Raw genomic sequence first — 8,276 nt, forward strand, 5'->3', positions numbered from 1 at the left:
AAGCCTCTTCTTCTAATCCTAGATCTATTATTTGCTTAAGGCGAAAGAGGAGGGAAACGGACGGATCTATGGGGGAACAGGAGGAGGAGGGCAACAAAAGGATTTGGAGGGGCAAAAAGAGGAGTGCAGCAGAAGGATCTACGGGGGGAGGAGGAGTCAGCTACCACCACATCAGACTTCGATTCCGTTTCAGACAGTTCTTCTATTCCTTTTCATTTGCCTTCATTTGATTTTGTTGTTGTCTGCTTCGTGTGCGCCAATTAGAGTGGGCAAAAAGCGATTGTGTGCTCGGTGAGTGATTTCCTTGAAATTTGAAGTGTGTGTCGAGTGGTGCTGATAGTGTGTGCAGCTATTCTTGTTATCGAGCAGCAGCTTTGAGTGCATCTATGGCAGCTTGTTTTGATTGAGATTTTTGTATATCTCATTTTGCAGACCTGGTGTAACCTGACAAAGAGGGTATCCTAGGAAGTGCTTCGGTTTTGGTCGATTAGCATTATAACGGTTGCCTGGCTAGGAGGAGATATTGGGGGATGTTTTCCTTTTCTTTTTGGTTCTTCAGTGCTAAATAGTAGATTACTTGCCAATGGTTAGATGATTAGATTTACTGCAATGTTTCTCATGGATTAGTTCTTGCTATGCTAAAGAGGCCACAATATTACATTGATTGTTAAAATTCATCACCGTGGGTTACTTATTTCACTAGCTATCTGATTGGTCTACCTGAGACCATTTTTTGTGGTTAACTTATGCTTGAGGAAAATATTCTTGTTATTTTTTGTTGCCATTGTGAGCATACAGGTGCCAAGAAATGCCTCAAAAATGAGTAAAATTAAATATCTGAACTCTGAAAGTTGATTGTGTTGTTCGGTTGATCTCATGCTGCATCCAACAAGTTTTTCTCAAGTTATTTCTTCTTTTGGTGCCTGTCCAACAATAACTTGAGGTGTATTGTGTGTTAGAATATAGGAACTTGAATGCTAGAATCAGTCTGGATATTCGGCTAATGGACATTCTTTTCCCGTTAAGGACAACAACATTGCTATAATTAGTCTGGATGATAAAGAGGGTCCAGTGAAATCTGCACATATATCACTGTAGGTAATTAGTCATAAGTCCTAATGTCGTAATGCTCAAAAACAATAGTTCAAATATGGAGGGAAACACATACCCAAAATTGTAAGGTAAAAGTATGTATTTTTTAATTGGTACGTTTGAATAAATTCAAGTGCATAATCCTCGGTTGCCTGTTGCAAGGTGGTAACCATCGTCTGGTTTATTTTTATTAGGTCGAGGAATTCTACTTTAGTGATGCCCTTTTGATCGCATGTGCGTATTTCCATTCTATATACACAAGAAGTTAAGGCATTCAATCTAAAGGTACAAGAAATTATACTGTGAATTATACATGTAAGATACTTACAGAGTCCACAAACATACGAGTTGAACGCTGAGGGCATCTTGGTGGTAGAGTTGATATATTTTGTCAAAATGAATCCAGACTTCGCTGTCCGCATGGAGGAAATCACAATGTATGTATTGGAACGCGAACATCTCTCTACCAGCCTTTGACTGTTCCAAGTAACAGGCATGAAATCTCTGCATTTGGGTTGTTAGCTCCGACAGGGACTCGACCAGTGGTTCGCCAAAATTAAATTGCCATTTAGTTTTTTCTGTTTCAACCTTAGACTCGTCATAAAGTGCTTCTTTTATCATTCCGGCATCAATAAGAAAATTTCTTTCTAATTCTTCATGTTGTTCTAGTGCTCTTTATTTTTTTACCTTCTCGATCAACACATTCCTCAACTGTTTCTTACCCATGATGTGCGCATAGTTAGATTTTAGCAGTGGGTCCATAGGTCTTGTCAAAGTCTGAAGAAACTTGGCAACTATTGCTGGATCGATAGCACTCTTCTCTAGCTTAGTATGTTTGAAGTGTGCAGTGATATCAGCGCTCACTGTCACGTCCTAAATTTCATAATCGCGTGATTAAGCTTAATCCTGTGTCATTAGCGTCATAAATAAATTCGAGGGGAATTATTTTGGCACATTAGAGCAATTCATTTAAAATCATTTGGATAAGAGAAAGGAAATTGAGGGAGAAAAGAATAGAAATTGCATTGGAAATACCCCTTTTCTCTAACATGTGGGCCCCACAAGTGGCCCACCATCCCAACCACCAAATGGGGCAGCCCCACCTGCTCCCTCTCTCTCCTCCCTCACTCCCCACGCCTTCACTTGTGCAGCACAGCTGCTGCAGCTCACTCAGCTCCCCCTCTCACTCTCCCACTCAAGCTCCCTCTCCCTTTCTCCCAAAATCCGAGCTCAAGTGGAGGATTCAAGGTATGCATGTGCTACCATTGCATTCTCTAGCTCATGAGCTACTTATCTATCCAATCAATTTTCGTTTTCGTGAAAGAATCGGGTAGTTCTTGAAGTTCTTGGCATTCTTGAGCTTTTTGGAGCAAAAATAGAGTTTTGGTCGAAAATGAGTTCTAGAGTCGTGTTGCTAGTTGATAAGTAAGTTCCAGGACCCTTGGACTACCCCTAACATGTTCCCTTTAGGCTTGAAAAAGATCGCAACTCGAATCAACCAAAAATCCACTCGAGACCAGCTTTTCTGGGCTGACCAGGATATTCAGGACTCACCCGGATACTCTCAGTTCAGCAGAAATTGTCCGTTGAATTGTGTTCAAAATTGGTTAGGGTTTAGAGTGCGAGATTGGTTTAGAATCTTTTGGATAGGGCATATGCACGTTTATGTAGCACAGATTTGTAAAGTGAGTCGAATCACCCTAGGGAAAAGTTGTGAGGAACCCAAGTCTGTATCACCCGGATAATCCGGATAAGCCCGGCTCATCATTGCTGCGAGTGTTGCATTATCGAGTAATCGAGAGCATCGTTCAAAGCCTCACTCAGTGTGTCCGGCACATCCCGGATAGTCCGAACGAACCCAGAGGTTCTGGGTTAAGTTAGAGTAGTGGCTAACCTAGAGCCTTCACCGGAGGATGGCCTGGATACTCCGGGCTAGTTAAATAAAAAGACAGTAACCGAGCGCCTCTCCCAGAGGGTCCGAACCCGGATACTCCGAATCAATTCGGATACTCCGGATGGTTGTTTAGAGTTGCATTGATTCGCATGTCTTTTACTGCCAACATGTTTTTTTTATCATTGTGGCATACCTTGTTGCATTCATTCATGCTCATCATTGCACACGTTCTTGTTTAGTGAACAAGGAGCCGGAGCGTGGCGCGGTTACAGTTGAAGACGACTCCAATCTTCCAGATTTCTGCGAGTGTTGCGTGGGTAATTATAGGCAGCCACCTGAGCAGCAAGGCAAGTAACTATGCATATTGCACCTTTGTTCAATTAAATAAAATCTAAAATTGATAAACTATGCTTATGAATGTTTGCATGTGTCGAGTCGAGATTGGGTACAAGTGGGTAGATCCTATGTTGGATGCATTACTTCTACCTTCACATATTGTTTATCCTTTCCTTGTAGCCTTGAGTATGTTTTTGGTGTCTAGATTACAAGTTAAATCAAAATGCTTAGCAATGCATAGGTCATTCGGTAGAAGTTGAGTGGTGAATTGTCTCATCGTTTGCAAGCATAGGCGTTATTTACTTTCGTAATGATAACAATGTTGGATATGAGATGATGATGGTTGTATGAGTGGTGAGTATGAGACGAGATGTGGGCAGTGCTAGGAGGTGTTTATCCTGCCCGGATGTGGAGTTCCCCTGGGTAGGTCGGGAGAGGAAACCGGACACCGTAGACCACTTGCGTCGTTTAAGCACCGATCGTCGGTGTAGTCGGCTTTAGCACTTATCATACTCACCACATGCCGATCTAATTGTAAGGCGAGCTGAATACCTTTGTAGTTGTGGTCATTTGGGGCCCGAACATCGACGGTGTGAGCAGGCAGGCTTGTAGTGGTATTAGTTTGCTCTGGCAGTAGTTCTAGTACCGCCGCACCGAGCGATGCATGTTTCAAATGGTCAAGACTTATTGAGAAAGGTTGACATAAGTACCCCCTTGTATGAATCTGTGTGGTCATATAAGCCGTATGGTCCTCAAGTCGTGTGGGTCCAGGAGTATCCCTGCAGGGTGTAAAAATATTTTGAAATGCTGTGCTCTCGGTCATGAGCATGTTTCTGTCCATCTGCATTGGTCGTAGAGTTTTCGCTTGTGGTTGATGGTTAGATATGTGGGAGATGGTTGAGTTGGTCCTTGTTACATGTATGTTCGTAATGGTTCCTTTTATTTATGTTCAGTTGGTTAAGGCAGGTTAAAGTTATGTTGTTGTTGGTTAAGTTTGTTGCTCACACATATATGTCTAGTTTGCGTACCGCTTATGTTTAACTTAATCTTGTGGTTTTTTCCTTGCTAATGGCTCAATGCATAATCCTTGGAGTCGAGCTATGTATATGTGCTGCGTTTTCAGGTGCTACTGGTGAGGAAAAGCCAGTGTTTGGCTACTCCGTGCCTGCCAATCCAGGTGGTGAGCAAGAGTAGTGCATCCTACTTTGAATGTGGCATTTTGAGACGGTGCCTAAGGGCATGCAGCTCCGTTGTCTTTTGTTGTTTATAGTTTAACTTTAGGCTGCGTAGTTCTTTTGTGGTTAGGAGTTGAGGGGTTTTGTCTTTGTGGTTAGGAGTTGAGGGGTTTTGTCTCCTCTTAGCTTGCTTTTATTGTAAATTATTGAAATCAGTTGCATGCTTAAGAACTTGTAATATAAATATTAATTACTTGCTCTTTCTTAAGCTATGTTGTGATGCTAATTGTTGGAAGGCATGTGTTCCTATCTTGAGCACAAACACGTGCCGGGACTACTGGAATGATATTTTGTTTAATCATCGAGGTTGTGATTATGAATAATGATTCTCCTGGTGATTAATTAGAATATTATTTGGACGGTTCCCCACAGCGTGGTATCAGAGCTTGGTTTAATAAAGTAGCCTAAACATAATTAGAACATTGTTTAGTAAGTGGTTAACTTCACTAAGCAACTCACTAAAAAAAATTTGTGCATTTTCTTGCTAATATGTATGAACCTGCTATATTATGCCCCTAAGTATAACGTATGTAGTTGTGATGCTTGTTGGGGTGAGATGCATTTGAGAAAGATACGTGTAGTTCAGAAGCGAGCATGCCTTCATGTTTCATTGCTCATTTTGCATCATGCCTTTGAACATGCATTTCATCAGTTTATAGTATACGGATCCAAATAAGCAAGGTCTGACATAATAAAGTGGCATTAATTGGAGTTGGATTTTTCACCTATGGCGGAATTTAACCTTCACCTTTGTTCCTTCTTATCGTCACAACAGCATGAGAACCCGTGGCAGTTTGGGAGATCTTCCCGAGGGTTCTAATAAGAACAATCCTCCACCACCTCCACCGCTGAGCATGGCGGATGTCTTAATGCAAATTGAGCAAAACCTTCAAGCTCAGACGGCGCTTCTTGAAGCTCTCGTACGTAACACGCCCCCTCAAGGAGGAGGTGGGGCCGGGCGCTGAGATGACTTCTCGGACTTTCTTAGGACTCAGCTGCCTACCTTCACGTGTGCTGAGGACCCGCTCGACGCCGACCATTGGATTCGCACCATCAAGCAGAAACTCCCTTTCCTTCGGTGCGAGGACCACGAGAAGGCACTCTTCGCTGCCCATCAGCTTCAAGGCCCGGCGGGCACGTGGTGGTCCAACTACTTGGTCTTGCACCCCGCTAATCATCGGGTGTCTTGGGCGGAGTTCCGCCAGGTATTCCGGAATTTCCATATTCCTAAGGGTGTCTTGCAAGACCCGTCGGCTCCCAAGTGAGCGTGACAGGTGGCCCCAGCGGCCTGTGCTACAACTGCGGTCGTGTCGGCCACTATGCTCAGGATTTCCCATATCTGAAGCCGGGAGCCGTGGTGACCGCTCCAAGGCCACCTCCTGCTCAGTCTGCACCACAGTCTTCTCAGGCCACCCACATCCCCAAGCGTGGCCGAGCGTACCACACCACCGCTGATGAAGTTCATGAGGGTTGCATCGTACTGATGGGTACGTTGAATATGAGTTTTAATTCTGTCATCATTCCTGCAGTTGTTCTTTTTGATTCTGGGGCTTCTCACTATTTCATAGCGATGAGTTATACACAGCGTCACAGGCTGGATGTTAGCGCCACTCCTACGCCTTATCTCATAGATGCACCTGGGTCTGAGGTTCTTATTAATCAGTATGTTCCCAGAGCATCGTTGGTTATCAATGAGATACCCTTCAGTGCAAATCTGTTGGATGCGCAACTGCTTCGGGGACCACCAGAGCTCAGCACCAAAGCATTATCTATGACGGCTAATAGCTCCTGCCTTGCTTGCTGCCTGGCTTGCTACATAGCTGCTTCTATTTTGGCATCCGTCTCTCCTCTGCAAGTTCTTCTTTTAGCATGGCCATCATTTCTGAAATATTTTCTTTTCTTTGTTTCTTGTAAGTGTTGGTGTTTTGTTCGAATTTGACCTTCCAAGGCCACAAACCCCTGCTACATGTGCGACCGGTGTGCTCCTTATTTTCCAGTGCCAATGTTAGCTTGTCATTCTCCCTGTTTGCCTGGAAAGAGCCCTGGGAGCACTGGGCGCGGGCATCTCTAATCTTTTGTGTGACTTCCAATTCTCGATCGCTTTTGAAGCATAAGCTTCCATCAGTCACAAGAGTCACCCCTCTCCCATACAGGTAGTTCTTCACTCGTGAAATTCACTCAGCCATCACAGGTGTGACACCGCCTTTAGTTATATCTTCTTCCATCTTCTCCCACTGCTCAAGTTTCCTAACGTACCCCCGTGAGCCGGTTCTGTGGGAAGATATGTTCTTCTAGGAGTTGGCATTGTTTGCTTCACTTATCTTTTTACTTCTTCAAAATCCCTGTACTCCACAAAATAATTCTTAAAATCTTTCACCGTTAGATAATCATCCCAGTCCATGTTCGACCCTACAAGTGATAATCTCTGTACAATTTACTCTTAAAATTCTTTAAAATTGTACCCATTATGACTAGGGCCTGATGCTTCACTATGGCCGTGTTGCATCCTTCAGGGTACTCGACTTTTGCATCAACTTGTCCCACATGAAATTCTTGATGCTATCGAGAATTGCCCACTTGTCACCTCGTTTACCTCTCCAAGTTTTGTAAGTGATTGCGATGTGGTTCCATACGAGACACCCGCATGATGTCTTGAATGGTCCAAGTATGTGTAGAGGTTTTATGGGCTCCCCAGCTAAATTGATCTCCATGATGACAGAACGCCCCTCAGGCATCTTGCTAGGACCTCGGCCACATGCCTTAGTCCTTTGGATGATTGACCATCTGGCGCAGCATTAGTGGTCGAAGATGAGAGCGCATCATCAGTGATCGAACCATGTGGAGCATCAGCATCAGGTTGATTCAGGTTGAGGTTTTCACTCAGGTTTTGCTCTTGAGCATCATTCGTGACTGGATCCCAGTCAGAGGAAGGGCCTTGTACCGGGGGGGGGGGCACGTCCATGGGTGGCTACTTGATTTTGTACGTGTCATTCCTACATAAAATTTTATCTATTTAAACTTGTTGCAACATCGACATTAGCCTATATGACAGCTAGCAGATACATCAATAAATAGCAACTAGCAGAAAAGGTAATAGGTCCAAATCTTCTATAACATGTTCATCATGTCTCTAACTATATGTATTGTACCCATTATTCATGAATCAGCAACAAGTGATATTCATCATAAGTGCTCATATCTTAAGTCTACATAACCTAATTTTGACAAAACATAGACAAAATGGTCCACCACCCAAATAGATGAAGCAAAATTAAAAGGTTATGTTTAATCACATTAAGGGATAACAAAACTTTACTTCTGAAATAGCATTGCAACAGTTTCTTTTGTTGTTTAATTAATAGATCGGATAACAAAACTTTACTTGTGAAACAACATTGCCACAGTTTCTTTTGTTGTTTAATTAATAGACCGGAGAAAACATTGCTAAATGAGCAATGAAAAGAGAAATGAACGGAATTGGTTGGCATCCATGTCATATAGCATGTTTAAGATAGCAATATAGCAATGTCACAACCAATTCATATAAAGTACATTTTAAAGTACTAGCATCCTACACATCAGCTACTGATCTAGTTTTCTCATTGACCGGTACATACAAATCCGAAACTATAGCTAGATTAGTAGCACCTATCCAATTGTCCTCCCAAAATCGTACTTTCCTACCATTACCTATATGCCAACTATACCCAAACTTTACA

Source organism: Phragmites australis, chromosome 21 (genome assembly GCF_958298935.1).
Source record: "Phragmites australis chromosome 21, lpPhrAust1.1, whole genome shotgun sequence".
Lineage (NCBI taxonomy): Eukaryota > Viridiplantae > Streptophyta > Magnoliopsida > Poales > Poaceae > Phragmites > Phragmites australis.